General features: G+C 37.9%; 1 long non-coding RNA gene across 2 annotated transcripts in view; it reads left to right on the forward strand.

Annotated features, from left to right (window-relative positions):
* Positions 1-18,002, forward strand: part of LOC120500880 — a 113,996-nt gene extending 95,994 nt beyond the window's left edge. For both annotated transcript variants that reach the window (XR_005627195.1, XR_005627196.1), the window contains exon 3: positions 17,740-18,002. This is a non-coding gene — a long non-coding RNA (uncharacterized LOC120500880). The remainder of the gene's footprint in view (positions 1-17,739) is intronic.
* Positions 18,003-19,005: the final 1,003 nt, after the last annotated feature.

The following is a 19,005-nucleotide window of genomic DNA, read 5'->3' on the forward strand; positions in this document are numbered from 1 at the left end:
AGACATTTCATGCCTGAATTCTAAAGAGATTTAACCAGTCCCAGGTTTTTATTTCAGAATTTCATGCACAGAGAATGGCTTTTAAAGTCCCTTGGTTCCAGTACCTTCCAAGAATTTCCTACAAGTAGCTCTTCACATATTTTTGTGCAAACTTTTTTCATTTCCACTTTGCGTATAGGATGGGGAGAATGTGTTAATTTTTAAAATTACTAAATCAAAACTACCACCTTTGTTGGCAGTGGGAAAGTCTGGGGTGGTTCTTTTGGCATCCCAAAGATAGAAATAATCAAGACAAAACTGGATTCAAAAATAAGTAGGGCTGAGAGTACGGGGTACACCTTCACTAGTATTGGTGTCTGCATCAGAGAAAAGTTTCCTGATTTTCTTTGCTTGGATTGCAAAATATTCCCAGAGTACTTTGACCAGACTGTTTAGAGTAAAGTAAATAATCAAATGTGCTCTGCTCTGGGAGGAGAAATTGTGTGCTCCACCTGCTCAGAAGGGTTCGGTCTGTGGGGCTGGAACTGACAGAGTTTTCAGTAATACTCCTGGAGTTAGTGAAGGATGAAAATAATTTCCTCAGCACCAGCTGCTTGAGTCCACTGACCTGTTGTCATCAGGCCTCCTTCACTGGATGAGCTCTAGGGATCCTCCAATATGGCCCAGGACCTTACTTCAGGCCCCCAGGGCCACCAGTTCTTGCCCCAGGAGTGGCCCAACCCTATCTTGTCTCTTGTTGTTAATATAATGTTTTAAATTATTAAGAATGCCTTCTTCTGATTAAAGTGAATCTTAATTGTTGCTGCTATGCTCTTTTCACTCAGTTCATTGAGCTGAAGTACTGTGAGGTTTGTGTGTGCCAAAATTTCCCTAATATTTGCTGTCTGAGTTGTGCATGATGACCATTATCAAGTGTGTGACGTCTGCACCTCAGGCTTGGGATGGGGCTAATGGCCTCATCCTGCCTGACATGTTAGAGAAGAAGCTTTGCTGTGTGGCACAGTGATTTATAAGGTGAAAGAGGAAAGCAATGGAGTTCCATTGAAGCTAACTAATGTACATGTGGCAAATTTCATTTTGTCATGCTGCTTTTGTGAGAGGTGTGTGCTGACCTTAATGAACCCCGTTTGTGTAGTGCTGATTATGTATACTCTAGGTACCCTTCAAAATCATTACCTGATTATTATTTTTATTAAACACTGGAGCTGATGTGACACAGCAGCCTGGGCAGCCTGGCCTCCTGGCATATGTATGACATGACATGAAGAGGGCATCAAATATCCGTAGGAATGATACACTCAGGAATGAGCACCTGGCATTTCTGTCCTTTGAGTCTTTCCATGCAGTTTTGCTTTCCACATATAGGAAGTGTGAGTTTTGAGAAGCTGTCGGGGCACAATAGTCTGATCTGCATTCCTCTGAAGAGAAAAGCATGAACTCACCCTGTCCCATCACTGGCCATGACTTCTGGAGTGTTACTGCCCAGATTTTGGGCCAGGCAGGATGGAGGGAAATGTAAGTGATGAGACAGGGTGAGGGCAGTCCAGCCTGGGGCAATGCTTCCATTTTCCATGTGTGATGTGTTTTCCTCAGACCAGCACAAACCCTCCTCTGTCTCTGAATGAGCTCACACTGCTCCTAACATACACTAAGATAAAATTATTTAAAATCAGTTGTAGAGAGGTGTTTGGAAACTGTCATCTGATGACACATGGCTCTCCCTATATAAGTGCCGCTTTTTAACCAGCTTTGTGTGGATATTGTCACAGTAATGTGTGAATATTTTGGATCAGCGATGTGGGGTTCTTTCTATACCTTATGGATGATTGTGTACAGAATAACACATGCTTGAAGACAGAAGGCATAAGAAACGGATTGTTAGAGGTGGATTGCAGGGTAAAGCAGGGTGGTTACAGACTGTGTTGTCCTTGAACCTCCACCGTGGTACAAGATGACTCAGTGTGCTCACTCCCTGACTGAATCACACACAAAGGACAAGCCCCACATGTTCAACTTCTGTGTTCAGAGGATTGCTCTTCTTCTGTAAAGATTGAATCTTTACCCCTTTGCTTCTTCCCTAAAATGGTTCATTTTTAAAGTTTCTGAATTATGGATATTTTGAGCCTCTAAATTTAAGTTTAAAGTAACATTTTTTCTACAATCTTAGACTGCAGACACCCACAGAGTATTTATTTACTCACTTCATTTGATATTGATTGATTTGATATAATTACCAATTTACTTCATTGTCAGTCATTCAGGGATTTGTTGCTAGGAGCAGGGAGAATATTTCTTAAGGATCATGACTAAATTAAGAGAAAAGCAAACTTCACTACCTCAGGGATTTGCCTAGTCTTGAGTTTGTGTGAAATAGAATAAGGGCCCTTTAAAGTTTTATTAATTTCCCAGAAAATACTTCAACTTTATACCTCGTAAGTACAATTTCTGCTTGATTCCTTCCTGAGTCTCTATATATGCTTCTGTTTTAAAACAATTTCACCATTTAATCTGAATTTCTGACAAGAGCTAAATTTCTGACAAGAGCTAAATCATTCTGAAATAAAGAGTTGTGTTATAATGATCCACTTTAACAATGAAAGTAGAGTTTCTGATTGTTGTGCTAGTTTGCAATACCTTTTCTGGCAATTTTTCCTCTAATCCATCATAAAGTTTCAGTTGACCAATTAAAATATATTTGAAAAAAATTGTCACATTTTTATATATAAAATTAATTATGATTTCCAAGATATTTCAGGGGGAAAAAAAGTTGCTACGGGCAGAACTTGAATATAAATGGTCGCGTTTAGATATGAAATTTCACAAAAATGCAAATTGTCAGTAAAATATTTCATGCCTCCCTAGGCAGGATTTGGCCTGCACAGCAAGAAAGGAGACCACCTGAAAGGCTACCTTCTCTCATCTCATGTATTGACAGTATCTCTACCAAGTTCAACATCAGGAGACTCTAGTCAGTTAAAAAAAAATAAAAATTGAAATATTTTGAGCAAAAGGATAAAAAGGGAAGACCATGGAGTGCTAGGTATATACAGACCTGTGAAAAAGAAATAAGCAGTAGTTAGTGTTAAGCTTGCTTACTGTTGTGTGTCTGGTTTGCTGCAGCATTTCAGCCTCCCCATTCCAGCAGTTTGGCTGGAAGCCTGCTCTGAGAAAAACTTTGTCATAAAGCCAAGGGTAAGAGGGTGGTGCTGTGCTGCACCTCTCCAGCAAAACATGTGTGAGTTTCTCCTCAAACTGTGCAGAGTACTTCCATGTGCGTGCATGGATCAAGCAATGCAATGATTTTAGCTGCTTACTCTCAGCTGCTATCTGTGTTTGAATTCTTGTGGATTAACTCCTTTGGAGCAGCATTGGCTAATAACCTTTGGCAGGAACATAAAAAGATTGGTGCACATCTGGCTGTCTTTCATGCGGTTAGTACTCTTCACCCTAAAAGTCAGAATTATATCCACACACAGGAACAAATATTTACTTTTTGCAAAGAGAAGTACTTATTTCTTTTGGTCTATAATATAAGGGCATATTCGTCCTATTTCAAAATTATCTTCAGAAATGGTATTTAGTCTTTAGGTCACAGCAAGGCAATGTCATGTAGCAGGCATGACATCAAGGCTCTTATGCCTGATAGTGCCAGGATAGTGTTTTCAAAGCAAAATTACCTTTTCCTACCTGGTGACCTAAAATACAACAGCATAGTGGTGCTGGGGGAAATTCTTGAAAGTCCAAAATAAATGCAACTCCTGACAGTGAGCACTAGCACCCTTGATGGACAAAAAACTGGTTGGTGGCTGGATCTAAAGAATGGTGGTGAATGGAATTATATCCAGCTGACACTGTGGTGCTCCCCATGGCTCAGTGTTGGGGCCAGCCCTATTTAGTATCTTTATTGATGACTTTGATGAGGGGATCAAGGGCACTCTCAGTAACTTTGCAGATGACATCAGATTGGACAAGAATCTTGATCTTAGGGTTAGGAAGGTTAGGAAGGCTGTGCAGTGGAATCTGGACAAGCTGGATCTATGGGCTGAGACCAATAGTATGATGTTCAATAAGGCAAAGTGGTGAGTCCGGCACTTTGGTCCCAGTGACACCATGCAAACTTAGAGGCTGAGGGGGCAGAGTGGCTGGAAAGCTTTCCAGTGGAAAAGGGCCTGGGGGTGCTGGTCAACAGCAGCTGGACATGAGCCAGATGGCCAAGAAGGCCAGTGGTATCCTGGCTTGGATCAGAAATCGTCTGGTCAGCAGAACTAGGATCATCCTTCTGTACTCAGCACTGGTGAAGTCACACCTTGAATCCTGTGTTCAGTTTTGGGCCCCTCACACAAGAAGGCCATTAAGGTGCTGGAGCCTGTCCAGGGAAGGGCAATGGAGCTGATGAAGGGTCTGAAACACATATCTTATGAGGAGCTGTGGGTTCTTTGTTTGTATTTTCTACCTCTGTTGTGGTTGGGATTGAAGGCATTTGAGATGGTATTTCATGTTCCGACTCAGGTGTTTGTTATTTCTTATCAGTGTAACAGCCTCACAACTGTAAGTTTTGCAGCCTTTCAATAGCAAGGCACAAAATGGCTAACCATCTCTTGTTACAACGTCTTTTAAGACTAAACTGTCCAATTAAGAAAGAACACCTAGATTATTTTCCCTTTTAACCCAATAACTGATCCCACTAAGCCCCTGATGTGGACTTTTCTGTCCAGTTACAAAATACCACCCAAACCCATGAAGGAGAAGGAAGAAGGTAAAGAAGAACAACCTGTCTCCACCCTAAAACCTTCATCTTGCTTCATATTTATTACCATATTCTAAAATCCCAAACTCTAAGTTTTCCACCCTGTGATATTACACACTTTTAACCAACTACACACCCATAATCCCTGTGCTATTAATCAATTATGGAAGTCTTCTCAATAGCCTCAGGTCAAATTCAGTGCTCTCTTGTGAGTCTGTGCCTTTCATCCCAGAAAGTTTAAAATTCTCAGCATCCAGGATTCCAACAAGGAGCAGCTGCAGGAGCTGAGGGCATTTAGCCTGGAGACAAAGAGGCTCAGAGGAGACCTTACTACTCTCAACAGCTACCTGAAAGGAGGGTGTAGCGAGGTGGGAATTAGCCTCTTCTTCCTGTTCAATGAACGACAGCACAAGAGGAAATAGTTTCAACTGGGAGAGTTTTAGATTGGAAAACTTTCTCATGCACGGGGTTGTGCAGCATTGGAACAGGGAAATGATGAAATACCACCATATCTGGAGGTACTTAAAATACATGTATATGTGGCACTTAGGGCCATTTCAGTGATTGACTTGTTAGGGTTAGATTTATGGTTGGAATTTCTGATCTTAAAGGTCTTTCCCAACTTTAATGATTCTATGAATCTATGAATGGATTAATTTGGATGAATACCTCAAAATGCATTCCAGAGACACCTTTTTGGAATAACCTTGAGAAAAAAGGAAATAATATGATAAAAAAGAAAAATTAACTAGAAGGAAGACTACAATTTATGTTAAGTGAGTACAAGATCATAGAAAAAAATTTAGTTGCAGGTGAGACGCACAGTGTCTGTTTATAGAAGCTGAGTAGTAGCATAACACTGACTTTTCCATTTCACCAGTAGCAGGTAGACTTAGTGAAGAAAAGACTTCCTGTGATTAAGAAGCCTGGATAAAAAGCCCTCCATAGCTTTTGTTATTAGCACAAACACATTTTAAGATGGATGTATGGAAGTTTATATCGCAGTCAACTTGTTCTGCAGTTTTAAAATATATGTATGCTTTATAATGATGAGTGATACAAAATTAGACCATGCTTAAGGACAAAATGAGGTGTTTTTCTATGCATCTCTTTGGAATATGAGTAGCAGATTATTTTGAAAAGTCAGTATTTGTCTATAGAAATGCATCCTTTTTGTTGAAACACTTAATAGGTAGAATTAGCATGGAGTGTTTCAGAAATAGTGAGATGTCTTGCTCCAAAGAGATTCTCCCCCTGGAATAGACAGGGCACCGTCTTGTATTCCTGACCTGAAACAGATGCTTTGGACTTTCATATCACCTCTCATATCACAGGACAGTATGTTCTCCACAAGGGTTTTAGGAGGAGATGTCTCTCAGACTTTTTTTCTTTTTAAAAAAAGTTATTTCTATTTCTTAGAACAGAGACGTGACAGAATAAGAGTCTCAAACTGAGAGATATCTCTGGAAATCATTGATACAATCCCCTGGTTCAAATTAGGGTCAACTATAGCAGGTTGCTCCAGGCTGTGCCCAGTTGGGTTTTGGATATCTCCAAGGATGGAGACTCCACAACCTCCCAACCTGGGGAGGGAGGCACCAATCATCTTTATATATAAGTGGAATTTTTTGTACTTTTATCTGTGCCCATTGCCTTTTGTTCTGTCACTGGGCTTTGCTGAGAAAAGTCAAACTCTATCTCCTTTCCCTCCATGTTTTGGATTTATAAGATCCCCTGAGTCTTTCCTACTCCAAGAAGAGTCCTTGCTCTTTCATCCTCTCCTCCTATGACAGGCTCCAAACCTTTAGTCACGTTTGTGGCCTTTTGCTGGACTTGCTCTGGAATACCCATGTTGTTCGTGTACTGGGAAGCCCAGAACTGGACCCTGCACTCCAGCTGTGTCTCACCAGAGCTGAGGAGAGGGGAAGGTTCACCTCGCTGGATGTTCTGGCTGCTGTTGGCCTCCTTAGCTCCAAGGGAACATTGCTGGTTCATGGCCACTGCTGTTCACTGGGACACCCAGGTCTTTTCTGCAGAGCTGCTTTCCAGCCAGTAACTCCCAGCCTGTACTGGTGCATCCTGTGATTATTCCAGGGTGCAGGACTTCACATGTGCCTTTGCAGATTTCATGAGGCAAACTTCTTGTTTGCCTCTTTCTCCAGCCTGTTGAGGTCCCTCTCAGTGGCAGCTCCCCCACTCTTTCTTGTGCCACACAGCTTGTTCCCCTGGAGCAGGCAGCCAAGCTCTCTTCTGAAAACAGCTCCAGCTGGAGAGGCCATGAGACTTGCCCTGGTGTGGGTAACGTCTAGACTATTTTAACCTAGACTAGAAATTTTTTTGTTCTAAGAAATATTTTATATTGTGTTTGATTAGCTAAAAATGTTCTGGACGGTTATTGTTATTACCAGCACAAAGAGTATTTCAATTAACACCAAAATCAAGAGCCCTAAATAGGTAGACAGAAAACTTTTGCTGTCTGGACAGGTAAATGAAGAATCAAAGGGATCATCATGGCAACAGTCATAAAACAGAAAGGTAATTTGGACATCAGCATTTGGAATGGATTTAGGGAAGTGAGCTTAGTACTGGGAAACAAAGATAACACCTGGAAGACAGAACATGAGGGACATGAGATAGGTAGTGACTGGGTAAATCTCAACATGGGGAACAGACTGTCTTTGCATCTATTTCAGAGGGAAACCAGCAAAAGCTGAAAACAGACCAGATGTGAGAGATATTGGAGAAAATAAAATCCAGAAATCATCTAGGACAAATCCCACGTGTTTTTTGATTTGTCTGCCAGCAGCCTTATAGGAAAAGATTTGCATTGTAAAGAAAAAGAAGAAAAAGAAAAGTAAGTGGTTTTAAGATTTTCATTGGAATTGGCCTTATAACCTCAACATCAATAACTGAGGGATGGTTTTAAGATTTTTGGATTGGGCTTTTTTTTTTTTTAACTGTCAAACTCTTAATGGTGATATTTAACACTGAAGTTTTTGAATACAATTATATTGGGTCATAACTTACACAAAAGGACAAGGCTATGGCTGCTACTTCCAAAGAATGACTAAGTCATAACAGTTCAACCAGAGGTGCACAAGTGAAATGGATTTTGAAATCAAAATACACTGCTAAATGAATAGCTCTGATCTAAACTGCTCTCAAACGTTGCCATTCCATGACAGTCAGTATAATATTTACATGTTATTCTGGTGGAGAATTTGTCCTGTGTTGGGGTTGCTAAAATTTAACGTAGGGCCAAAATATTCTTTTAGGCTCAATGGGGCTTACAGACATGCATCCTCCTGTCCAGTTACACCAGGTTCTGACCGAGAACTGAGGGAATGCCTCCTGGGAAGCAGCAGGTATACAAAGACACAGCTGTGGGTGCCCTTTCACAGGCTGTAATTTATTAGCTGGGTGGCTGTTGACTTGGACAGGTTTTCTTCTTTCTCTCCTTTCCCTTCACACACTCTCCTGGGTGTGCATCCCCTAGGAACACAGTTAATGAGTGTTAGAAGGTCTCTGTATAAAATAGACACAAACATACCTCTGAATATAGTTATGTTATTGTATGTAACACACTAGGAAACTTAGGATGATTCCTAAGTTTTCTAAAGCAAGTCATGGTGTATGGAAAAAAGAAACCAAACATCATTTCAAATGTACAGATTTTTTTTCAGAGTGCATGTATTATTGTTCATAGCATGCTCTGGCACCAGCTTTTGAAAGACCCATTAAGAAGGAGAAAAGGGAATTTCTTATCCTTTCCTCTGTGTGATGAGAAGAAAAATTTCATCTATAAGTTTCACAATGTCCTTATTCATGTAAAATTTCTGCTGGATTTAATGTGCTTTTGCTATTGACTTTTATGAGAAGTTTCTCCTGAGCCAAAAAATTCTAGGATTAGACAGTGGTGAGATTAGGGTTTGTTTTTGAAGGCAAGAGAAAAGTCATGGTATAACTAACTGTCTAGATTTATGTTACTAACAGATAATTTAGTTTACGAAATATATTTATGGAAAAAAACATTACTGATGCAATCCATTGTGAATTAGACTTTTCCAAATTCCTGAGTAAGCAAATAAACAGTGTAAGTGCAAAAATCAGCTAATATATTTTGTGCATTGATTTTGACAATTACAGACCTGTTTTAAATATTTATAATCCTTCATGTATTAATAAATGATCTGTGGTGTATTTTAAAAATAAAATGAAAACTCACTATTATGTCAGCTCACCACAGACTCCTGTATTAAATCTTTGCTGAAATGTAGAGAAAGGCACTGAGTGTTTATACAGATTATACAGTACAGCCACTGTATTCCACAGTATTAATTTGCCCACTCTCAGTCTGAATTGATTTTTTTTTCTAAGTCTGGAGTATCTGGAGGTGCCACAGCCATTCTCTTGCCTGCATATTAAATGTTCAACTTCATTTCCTCTTAAATTGGCAACACAAGAAGGTTTTTCTTCTCTAGGGTTTGACCCTTCAGAGAGATATTTCATTTAAGAGTGCTTTTGGCATAATTCTAATTGCCAGGGAGCAGTAAGGTCAGATTGTTCCACAGAGGAGGACGAGCTCGTAGCAAAGGACAACCCAGATGCAGAGGATCTCACCAAGAAGGTGCAACCCACAGCACTGGTGACTGTGGTAAGTCTTGTGGACAGTCAACAGACAAGAGGAGATGATGAACCTGGGAAGCAGTCAATCCAGGAAGTGCAGTAAACAGTAAACAGCAGAGCTCTCAAGCAGGTAAACCTTCCCCATAACACTCCACAGCCATGCAGGCCAAGTGCTTTTTGGAAATCAGGGCAAGAGGTGCATTTGTCCTGCTATATTTGTGTGCATCCCAAGCTCTGCTGCCCACGCATCTGCTGTTGTCGTTCTGCAATTCACATTACTGCATCCCTTGAACAGTCCCCAGCCTTGACTCCAGACAGGCAAATGTTCAATTAGTCTAACTGGTAGATTTTTTAAAACTAAGATCCTATGCCTATGATTAGAGTAAGTTCAGCTTCTATGGTCCTTCAAAGGAATCCTTTCTTTCCTTTTCCAGCTTAAATATGTTTTGTTTCAACACTGCCTCTGCTATTATAAGACAATGATTCTCAGAAATGTTTTTCACACTCCTCATTGGAGGCAGATGTTAATTTTAGAAACATAATGTATGCTCAGAGTTAATGCAATATCAAAATACTGTACACTTAGTATTAGATAATTACTTCAATTGAGTAACTTTATCTTAATAGTGCACAGAGATTGATTTCACAGGTTGCATATGTAGCTAGTGTAGGTATACAGTATCCATTGATGGCTGATTTAAAAAATCAATTTCATATTGCACCACCTGTTCCAGCAAATCTGATATAAATGAATGGCTAAGGGATCTTGGGCTGCTCTGTAGATTTTGTCCTCTTTTTATCAGGGAAATATTGTTTTCTTATTTTTCAGATGTTATGATCTATTTTTCCAGCCCTCTATGAACTCAATGCTCCTGTATTTCGAAATATTTTGTTTATAAACTTTTTATTTTCCAATGGCCTAGATTACTCATGTTTACCCAACATGGTATGGATTTTTAGTCTCCATGGTCAAACTCTAAAAGCACTCAGTGCTTTTAGCTAGTTCACTTATTCAGTAGTGAACAAAATTATGAGATTAAACCTTGCATGTTTCATACTAGTAGGGGCAGAGAATGCTTTTCCTCTGGTCATGAAACCTGTGTCCACTGAACATAGTGTCAAGTTCTCAGGGTTTTAAATCAGGGTGGAAGCACAGGGGTCTTTTCTTTCTATGTTATCTCATGTGCTAACGCATCTTAAAAGCTCAGTAGGTTTTACTTAATTAAATTACTTTAGGAGCTTATTAAACTACCTAACTTTTTTGTTATGTTTCCGTTCTTATGGTCATTGGGATGCCACAGAGGAAAACCTATGCTTTCCACATGATAAAACTAACAATGCTGCAATAAGAAATATTTTCTTTTCTTTTCCTGTATTAGAGAAAACTAGTGAGAATGAAAAGTCAAGACAATCTATTTTACAGAAGAAAAAATTCACATACCTCTGGGGACGACTATATGAAAGTAGCATATGGAGAAAAAGCTTTAAGAAATATAATGTTCTACTTTGTGACAGTATATTTCTTCTTTGGCCCCCTTTATTATGTTGGTTTTGTTTGTTTGTTTTCCAAATATGTAGTAGGAAAGGGAGTTTGTCCTATCTTTTGGGAAAATATATTCACTACTATCTAGAGAAGGGTGAAGATGTTTATAGTTAATTACCTTTTTTGATACCTAATTTATCTGAATGTCTGTAAAAACATTGCCTTAATCCTTTCTAAACAGGGAGCAGTTGAACTCCTCCCTTTCCTCTCCTTCTTCCCTCCTGATTGTCTTTCCCACCTCTAGAAAAGATACTTTGCATAAGGTACAACCTGTCTTAGTGGCAGCTGACAAAAAATTGATGATGACAAGTTGATGGAAAGACTATTTCATTATGATTGCAAAGAGTTTTTATTGTGATCATGTCAATTGTTTATCCTTTCCCAACACAAGATGTTTTCTTGAGGAGTTTTTTCTAGATGCATTCTCCTAGGATCCTGTAAAATATGACTTGATGTAGATGGTCTCATGAAATACATGACTAGTAAACATTTCACTGAAAAAATCCATTTTCACAAGCTATAAAGGTTTAGTATGATAATTGGGATATTTCTTCTCATCGGTGTAATTTTAAATGGAACTGGCCTAAGCTGATACATTTTAGCTCCTTGATATGACTAAATTTTTGGTTTGTTTGTTTTGAAGAATTTCAACATCATCTATCCACAGACAAAACAAAATAAAAAAAACTTTTGGAAAAATTGCCTATGATCTTGGTACTGAACCAAAGGGAATTTTCCCTTTCTTTCATCGTCTTCCAAACTGAATTCCAGGCAAGCTTCTGCAGTCTTATTTTCTCTGTCACAAAAAATGCACAGTTTCTTGAAGGGGAGAGATAGACAATATGAAGCAAATGCGACCCTTGCTCAGTAGGACTCAGACTAAGTGTGGGTGAGTATCTGGTTTACACAAGGTAGCTCAGGCTGCCAAAGGTAGGCAGGGAATAATAAAATCATAGACTGTTTTCAGCTGGAAGGACCTTTAAAAGTCATCTAGTCCAGCCCCTCTGCTATGGGCAAGGACACCTTCTACTGGACCAGGTTTCTCAGAGCCCTATCCAACCTGACCTTGAACACTTCCAGGGATAGGGCATCCACAGCTTCTCTGTTCCAGTGCTTCACTAGCATAATCATAAAAATTTAGTCCCTTATATCTCCTCTGAACTGACCTTCCTTCAATTTAAAACCATTGCCCCCATCCTGTTGCAACAGACCCAGTTCAAAATTTGCGCTCATCTTTCTTATAAGCCCTCTTCAAGTACTGGAAGGCTGCAATTAAATTCTCCCTGAAGACTTCTCTTCTCTGGGCTGAATAATCCCAAAACTTTCAACCCTCTTCATGGGAGAGATGCTCCCTCCCTCTGACAGCCTCTGTGGCCCTCCTTTGGAGTCATTACAACAGATCCAAGCCTTTCCTGTTCTGGGGGTCCCAGAGCAGGACACAGTACTCCAGGTGGGGTCTCACCTGAGTGGAGGGGCACAATTAGTTCTCTTGACCTTCAGACATAACAAGAGAGGGGTTTATGTGCCTCTTAAAGGTGATGCAGAGCAGCCTTGTGCTGAGCACAGGGGCTGCAGGACACCTAAGTGTCTCCCTGGAGGTCAGACATCAGACTCAGGACTGCTCATTAGCTACTGCCACTTCCTTGGGATGCCAAACCCTGAAGAGCTGTGGCAACTTCTTGCAAAGAGGCCTCTTGACTGAGGAATTCAGCTACTCTCTTCAGATAGTCAGCACTCAAAGCCACAGCTAAAAATTGCCTTCCTGAGGTCTGATTAAAATCCTGAGATAAATCTATCACCACTGCTATGAAGTCAACAGTGGATTTTTATTTATTTATTGACTTTAGTAAGTCTAGTTGGTGTCTGCAATGTTTCTTGCAAAATCAGAAGCTACAACGAACTCTGCAGGATAGGATTCAGGTTGTGATTAAGGTCTTCAATTTTAAATGCCCTCCTGAACGTACCCATGTGTGGTCTATGGTGTCTAGCCTGCACTAACTAAAGGAAGGTGTAGTCTTATGGTGTGGAAGCCTGGATTTGGCATGTCCTGAACCTGGTGGCTGGCTAAGTCAGTCACTCTTGAGCTCAGGGAATTTTAAACTTCACCCTTACTTGTGAAATCCAGTGTTTCTAACTTGTAGCCTTACTCTCTTAAACTACTCAGATATTAACAGCATCTGTAACCCCTCCCTATAGAGAAGACCAGTACAACACAAAATTAACAATAGAGTCCATGAGTGTTTGTATTTAGTATGACTGTTCTGGAAGTGTAATAGCATTAGAGATGTGATTGTTCCACTACAAGAGATTCTTATATTAAATTAGAAATTACTTACAGTTTGATGCAGGAAATGCTGTTTTCTAAGAATGATAGAAACTGGCAGAAAGTTCCATGAAAGCCTCTTTTTTCCCCTACAGAATTGGTCTTTTGGATCTATTAGACGATAAAATGTGAATAAGCTGAATTCTAATACACATATGTGAATTTATTAAAAAGGTAAATAAATAAACTACATTCTGAAAATCAAATAATGTTAAAACAAGTCTGCTTTTTTTGTAATGCTTGTCAACTTTTTCCTTTTTTGTCCCAGTTTTATGCAAATAACTTAAATAATTTTAGGATAGCACACTCAATGTTATAAAATTATCAATAACAAGTTAATTGTTTCTTCAGTCAGCAATTTCTACATCTTGGGTTGATATTAATAAAATACAGGACTACAACCAAGTGAGGTACCCGGAGTTCTGTGCATTTGTGCGTATACTTTTGAAGCAATAAAGTGATGTCACCTTCATTAGATCATCTAAATGCAATTGTGCGTGATTATGACACATGACTTTATCAATCACAACAGAGACAAACGTTTTCTGCAAAAAACCTTCATTAGCTAAATTTTATTTGCCCACTTAAAAAATCTGCAGCTCCTGTGGCATATTAGTTGTTTGCCACGACATGAGCTTTATTTCCTAACTACTAGGGGGAAGCAAACCCTCTCCTACCTGATTTTAATTAATTACTCAGAGAGTGAATTACTTCCTTTCCCATCCATTCATTTTCACTCTAGGATGTGCATTTATATTAACATGGCCTTTGAGATGGTAAAATGAAACAGAGAATATATTTTCCTTAATGGGGAAAAAAAGAAAAAAAAGACTGGAAAAAGGTTTTTGCTGTTTCTGCTAAAATTACTCCACGGTAAATGATGCTAGGTTTTGATCACTGTAAATAAACACATATTTTTTTCATTGATACTTGGAAGTTTTCCTGATTAAGAATAGTTTTTGAAAAAAGAATAAGCTTTTTGGAAGAAGTTAACTTTTAAATTAGTGTTAGCCTTGGGCAATGATTAAAGAAATAAGCAGTACTCCTAAATCTCCATCATTTCCTTTGAGACAAATTAGAAATATTTTTTAATTTATTTTCAGCTAATAGTCATACAGAGAACAGTGAAGTAAAACAGAAATTGCTTTCCATGTGAATTCTTTGGTGGTACATCTGTCTGAAAAGCATTCCAAGCTCTTGCAGTACAATTCAAAGAACATTCTGGTGTTTGAGAAAGTCAGAAAACATCAGGATGACATCACTTAACATAGAGAATTTTGTTATGGTTTTACTAAAACTTTTTTTGGAGACATTCAAAATTTCAAAAGAAGTTTTAGTAATCAAAATATACCTGGGTTCCTTTTAGTTTATTCTTATTTCTGTTGAGACAAACCAATGTGGAGCAAGTCATAAAAATGTTTTCTATTTGACAACATAGTTGTTTATGATACTCTGTAAATGCTGACATGATCTCTTACACTTACATGCACTCATTGGAATGGATATTAATTTTTCCTTAAAAATACTTATGCATACCCTTGGGATGCACTCAGGAACTTCCAGGATTTTGGTTTCCTTTGCCAGGCCTGGAGTCTATGACTTTAACCATAATATGTTGCATTTGCTAGCAGACACTGAGGTACCATAATTCACTTTCATTTTTAGTCACTATTTGGAGCTGACCTGTAATTTTCAGTTAAGAGCTAATTTCAATTAAATTTGCTTTTCACTTTACGGAAACACATCAAATATCACTTAGCTTGACTACACTTTAATTCCATTATGTCACATTTCCAATTTTTATATTATCTCCTCTGTATGGATGTAGACAACAAAATATAAAAACCCCCTGAACTCTAGAGTACAGTTATTTGCAGTAAAATATGCAAAATTTAGGAAATTCAAGTCACTGGTTAAACTGTACTGAGTTTACAAAATTTCAAAGACTGTCTGGGAGATAACTGTGTATTTTACTTGGAATAAAATGTTTAGCAAGAAGGCTTCATTTTATGGGTGCACAAAAGCATGAGGTCATTATTTTGAAAATAATAAGGAAGTAGGTAATATGTTCTTCTGAAAAAGCTTGCATATATGCTTCAAAAGTTGGAAAATACTGGAATATTCAGTAAAGACCATTCATCATCCAGCGTATCTTAAGACACTAGATCTGAAAGTTGCCATACAGATAGTGAAATGCAAGGGTACTTAGACTCCAGAAAGCAGGATTGCAATGTTACTTAGGCCCAAGGACAACTCTTCACTATGCTTTTGATCACAGCTTTACAGTCACGCTGACAGACCATTTACATCTGACAGTGAGAAAGAGAAGATTTAGTACATGGAATGTCAGTAGTTGAGTGAAACACCACATCTTGCTCAAACATTAATGATAAATGCTTAAAGTTACATGACTTTTAAAACACACCAACACAAAATATCTCTGTCTTTTAAAAAAAATTGTAATGAAAGTCTTAATAAACTTTCACCAGTGCTGCTCTGCCACCACAATTGCATCATCCTACAGGCTGGGCTTGGGCTGAGTCACAGGGCTATGTCATATTGCAGCTATATATTCTCATGTTCACTTCAGTAGCATGAGGTCATACTTTAATCATAAAATTGAATTTAAACTAAATAAAATAACCCATTAGTAAATACCAGCAGGGAAGTTTCATATTATAAATCACGAATAAATAAATGTTGTACATTTTGTCAACTTGTCTTTCTTAGAAGTTAGTCAAAAGCTCTTACTGAGACTGGAGTCACAGAATCATAGAATGGTTTGGGCTGGAAGGGACCTTAAAAACCATCTAGTTCCAACCCCTGTCATGGGCAGGGACATCACTCACTAGATCAGGTTGCTCAGCGCCCCATCCAGCCTGGCCTTGAGCACTTCCAGGTGTGAAGGAAGCAGATTCATTACTGAAACCACTGTAATTTAAAAACCAAGATATATATATTCCTGGCAGTTTCCCCAAAACATTATTTTTGAGCTAGGTGAGATATTAGAAACATTTTATAAGGAAAGCATTTACTCAATATTGCTGTTACAGAGAATAGAATCACCAAAATGCCCACAGATATTTCAGTAGCCCAGTCCTTTCTTAAAAATGTTTTTTTCAGGAAGTGGGTCATGATTGGGACACATGCTGAAATAATATATATAGTGCAGAGGGGATAATTAATAATATTTCTAATTAGATTTTAAAATGCCTTTTTTGCCTTTAATCCCAAAATCCCCTTTTACTTGATGTCTTAAGGTTTTGGTCTGACATGTTGCAAAAGTGGGCCGGGACCCAAATGTTGGATCCAAACACGTGAAAATTTTGGATTCAGAACTGCTGCATAATTAGGAATAGGCCCTTCTTTCCCTCATAAACTGAAGTGAAACAGCTGTGAAGAAACCCTGAGCTTCGATCAATAAGATAGAGATGTCTGTGATTTAATTGAATTGGACCCTGTATCTAGCCTGTATTTAAATTCTAATATTGATCCAACATCAATACACAGCCAAACTTAACCATTTTTTAAAACTATTGAATTAATGCCACTGTAAAATGTTCGTTGGCTTTTTCATTTGAAATTTAATGACTTGGCATTCAGTGAAGCTTAGCAGTATCACAGATGCTTGATAGTGATGTCTAACTAAAGATGTAAAACAAAAGTAGCACTGAATCTTCATTTTGGAAGTTGAGATCTTTCAAGTTCTTTCTGTTTTGATGTTATTTTGACATAATTATAAGTATTTATGATTGTTACCATACAGAAGCAGTTAGTGAAACAGCTAGTACTTCATGTGGTTTCATGAATATTTCCTTGGCATAGGACTAACTATTAAGTGTATGTATTTTCATCTTATGTGAAGGATTTGTGATGTGATTGCAAAAAATTCTGCTAGTTTCAGTAAGAATTTTATGCACTCTATGCATAAAGCTCTCTTGTTCCAGTAATTAAAGCTTATTTATCTCTCTTGTTTTATTATTTGAAGTTTTGGCATTCAGGACTTTTACCACAATTCTTTGGGTTCTGTAAATTTTTTCAAAAGAAGAAAATACTATATTTCCGAAATAATTTTAAATATGAAATGAGGCAAATGGTCTAGGTATTGCAGCTAGACCAAAGATAAACTAAGGAAGCTGGAGCTTGAAATAGAGATCTTATTTAAGGTTTAAGTTGGAAGCAGGGATAGATATGTATTCTCATGAAATGTGACTACCATATAATTGTTAATAAGTACAGCATTTTTTGCTTCTTAGATTATAACAGCAAAATGAAACATATTTCTCTTTAATGTGAAGAATTCTCTCTAGAAGTCTAGACTTGTAAATATTTGTTCTTTTATTGAGATAGAAAGAAAAACAATTTTGAAAAAAGATCTGTAAAATATAAGAAAGTTATCTCTGTGATTTTTCATTTTGATTTTTGCATACTATTTTTCTCATATAAATGGCAGATTCAAGTGAGTGAAGATTACCTTTCTGCCTTGTTGTTCTGTTTCAGATGCCAGCATTCAATCAAGACATGAAATTTATTTTCTGAGTCAGAGACCTGTGAAATTTGCATCAAATTCTTAAAAGTGTCATTCTGGGTAAATATTCATGAAACACACCTGAACAAACTATCATCACTCCTTCAGGAGTTTCACCATTAAGAGAAGGCAGATATCTGAAGTGTGCTCTTGGTAATACCATCTCTTTGTATTCCATGGAATTAAATTCTACTCTTCTCACTTTTAAAGATATTGATTCTTTATAAAACAATGCAAATTGTTAGAAAGGGGGTTCCCCTCCTCCAGGAGATAGTTCTGTTTGTCAGAGACCTCTCAACCAATGAAAAAAAAGAAAAAAAAGTCAGATCATTATTTTTTATGAAGTATGGAAGACCACATGCATTTCTTAATGAATACTTGTGAAAATGCAATTTAAATGGCACTCTAATTTTTGCCCTTCTAACCAATTTATTATGAAATCTATTTACGATTTATGAAGTGAATACAACATTCTCAAATTGTAGTTTCCAGTCATTTATTTAAAAAAAAAAAAAGCTTGAAGAGTTGGGCTGGGTTTTTTACCCTTATTTTACTTGCTTAAATTGTAAAAGTAATAGGGCGATGTCAGCTATGTAAGAAAAGTTCTGTGATCATTTCATCCATTAAAATAAGTGCTTGGAAGTGGTGGCTGACATTCCAACCCCAAACTCACAGCCAGCAGTGGTAAAGACACTGAATCTGTGTACACTGTACCAGGTAACAACACGAGCATGAACTTTAACACCAGCAGTGATTTAAGAGAAATATGTCCACAAAAGAGAGAAGAAAACAGATCTTCAATATTTTACTGCACTTTGATGAAAATGCAGCCTTTTTAGGGGTCTGGGATTTCTAATGAAGACAACATGAGTTTCCTAGTTAGAAATGAAAACATCATAGATGACATATTGCTAAAGCTTACAGATAATTGTTCTAGCCAATCACTAAAAGCACACAGGCACCTGCTTCAAACAATGCTTGCTTGTATGTTTTCTATTAACAGTACACAATATTCTATTATTAAGCTTAAAACATTCTACTATCTTGCTAGGTGTGTTTTACTGCAGTCTTGAGGTCTATCTGGACTAAGACTAAAACTCAAACTATAGGCTCATGTCCTTGTTTGCTGTACTATTGTAACTTTTTTACTTTCAGACTTTGCAGCTCTATGTTCTCTGATTTTCTGTTTCTGAGGCCTGCTTTCACAGCTTTCTGAAAGTCTTCTTACCTTTACTATG

The sequence above is a fragment of the Passer montanus genome, unplaced genomic scaffold (assembly GCF_014805655.1).
Source record: "Passer montanus isolate IOZ18808 unplaced genomic scaffold, ASM1480565v1 scaffold19, whole genome shotgun sequence".
NCBI classification, from domain to species: domain Eukaryota; kingdom Metazoa; phylum Chordata; class Aves; order Passeriformes; family Passeridae; genus Passer; species Passer montanus.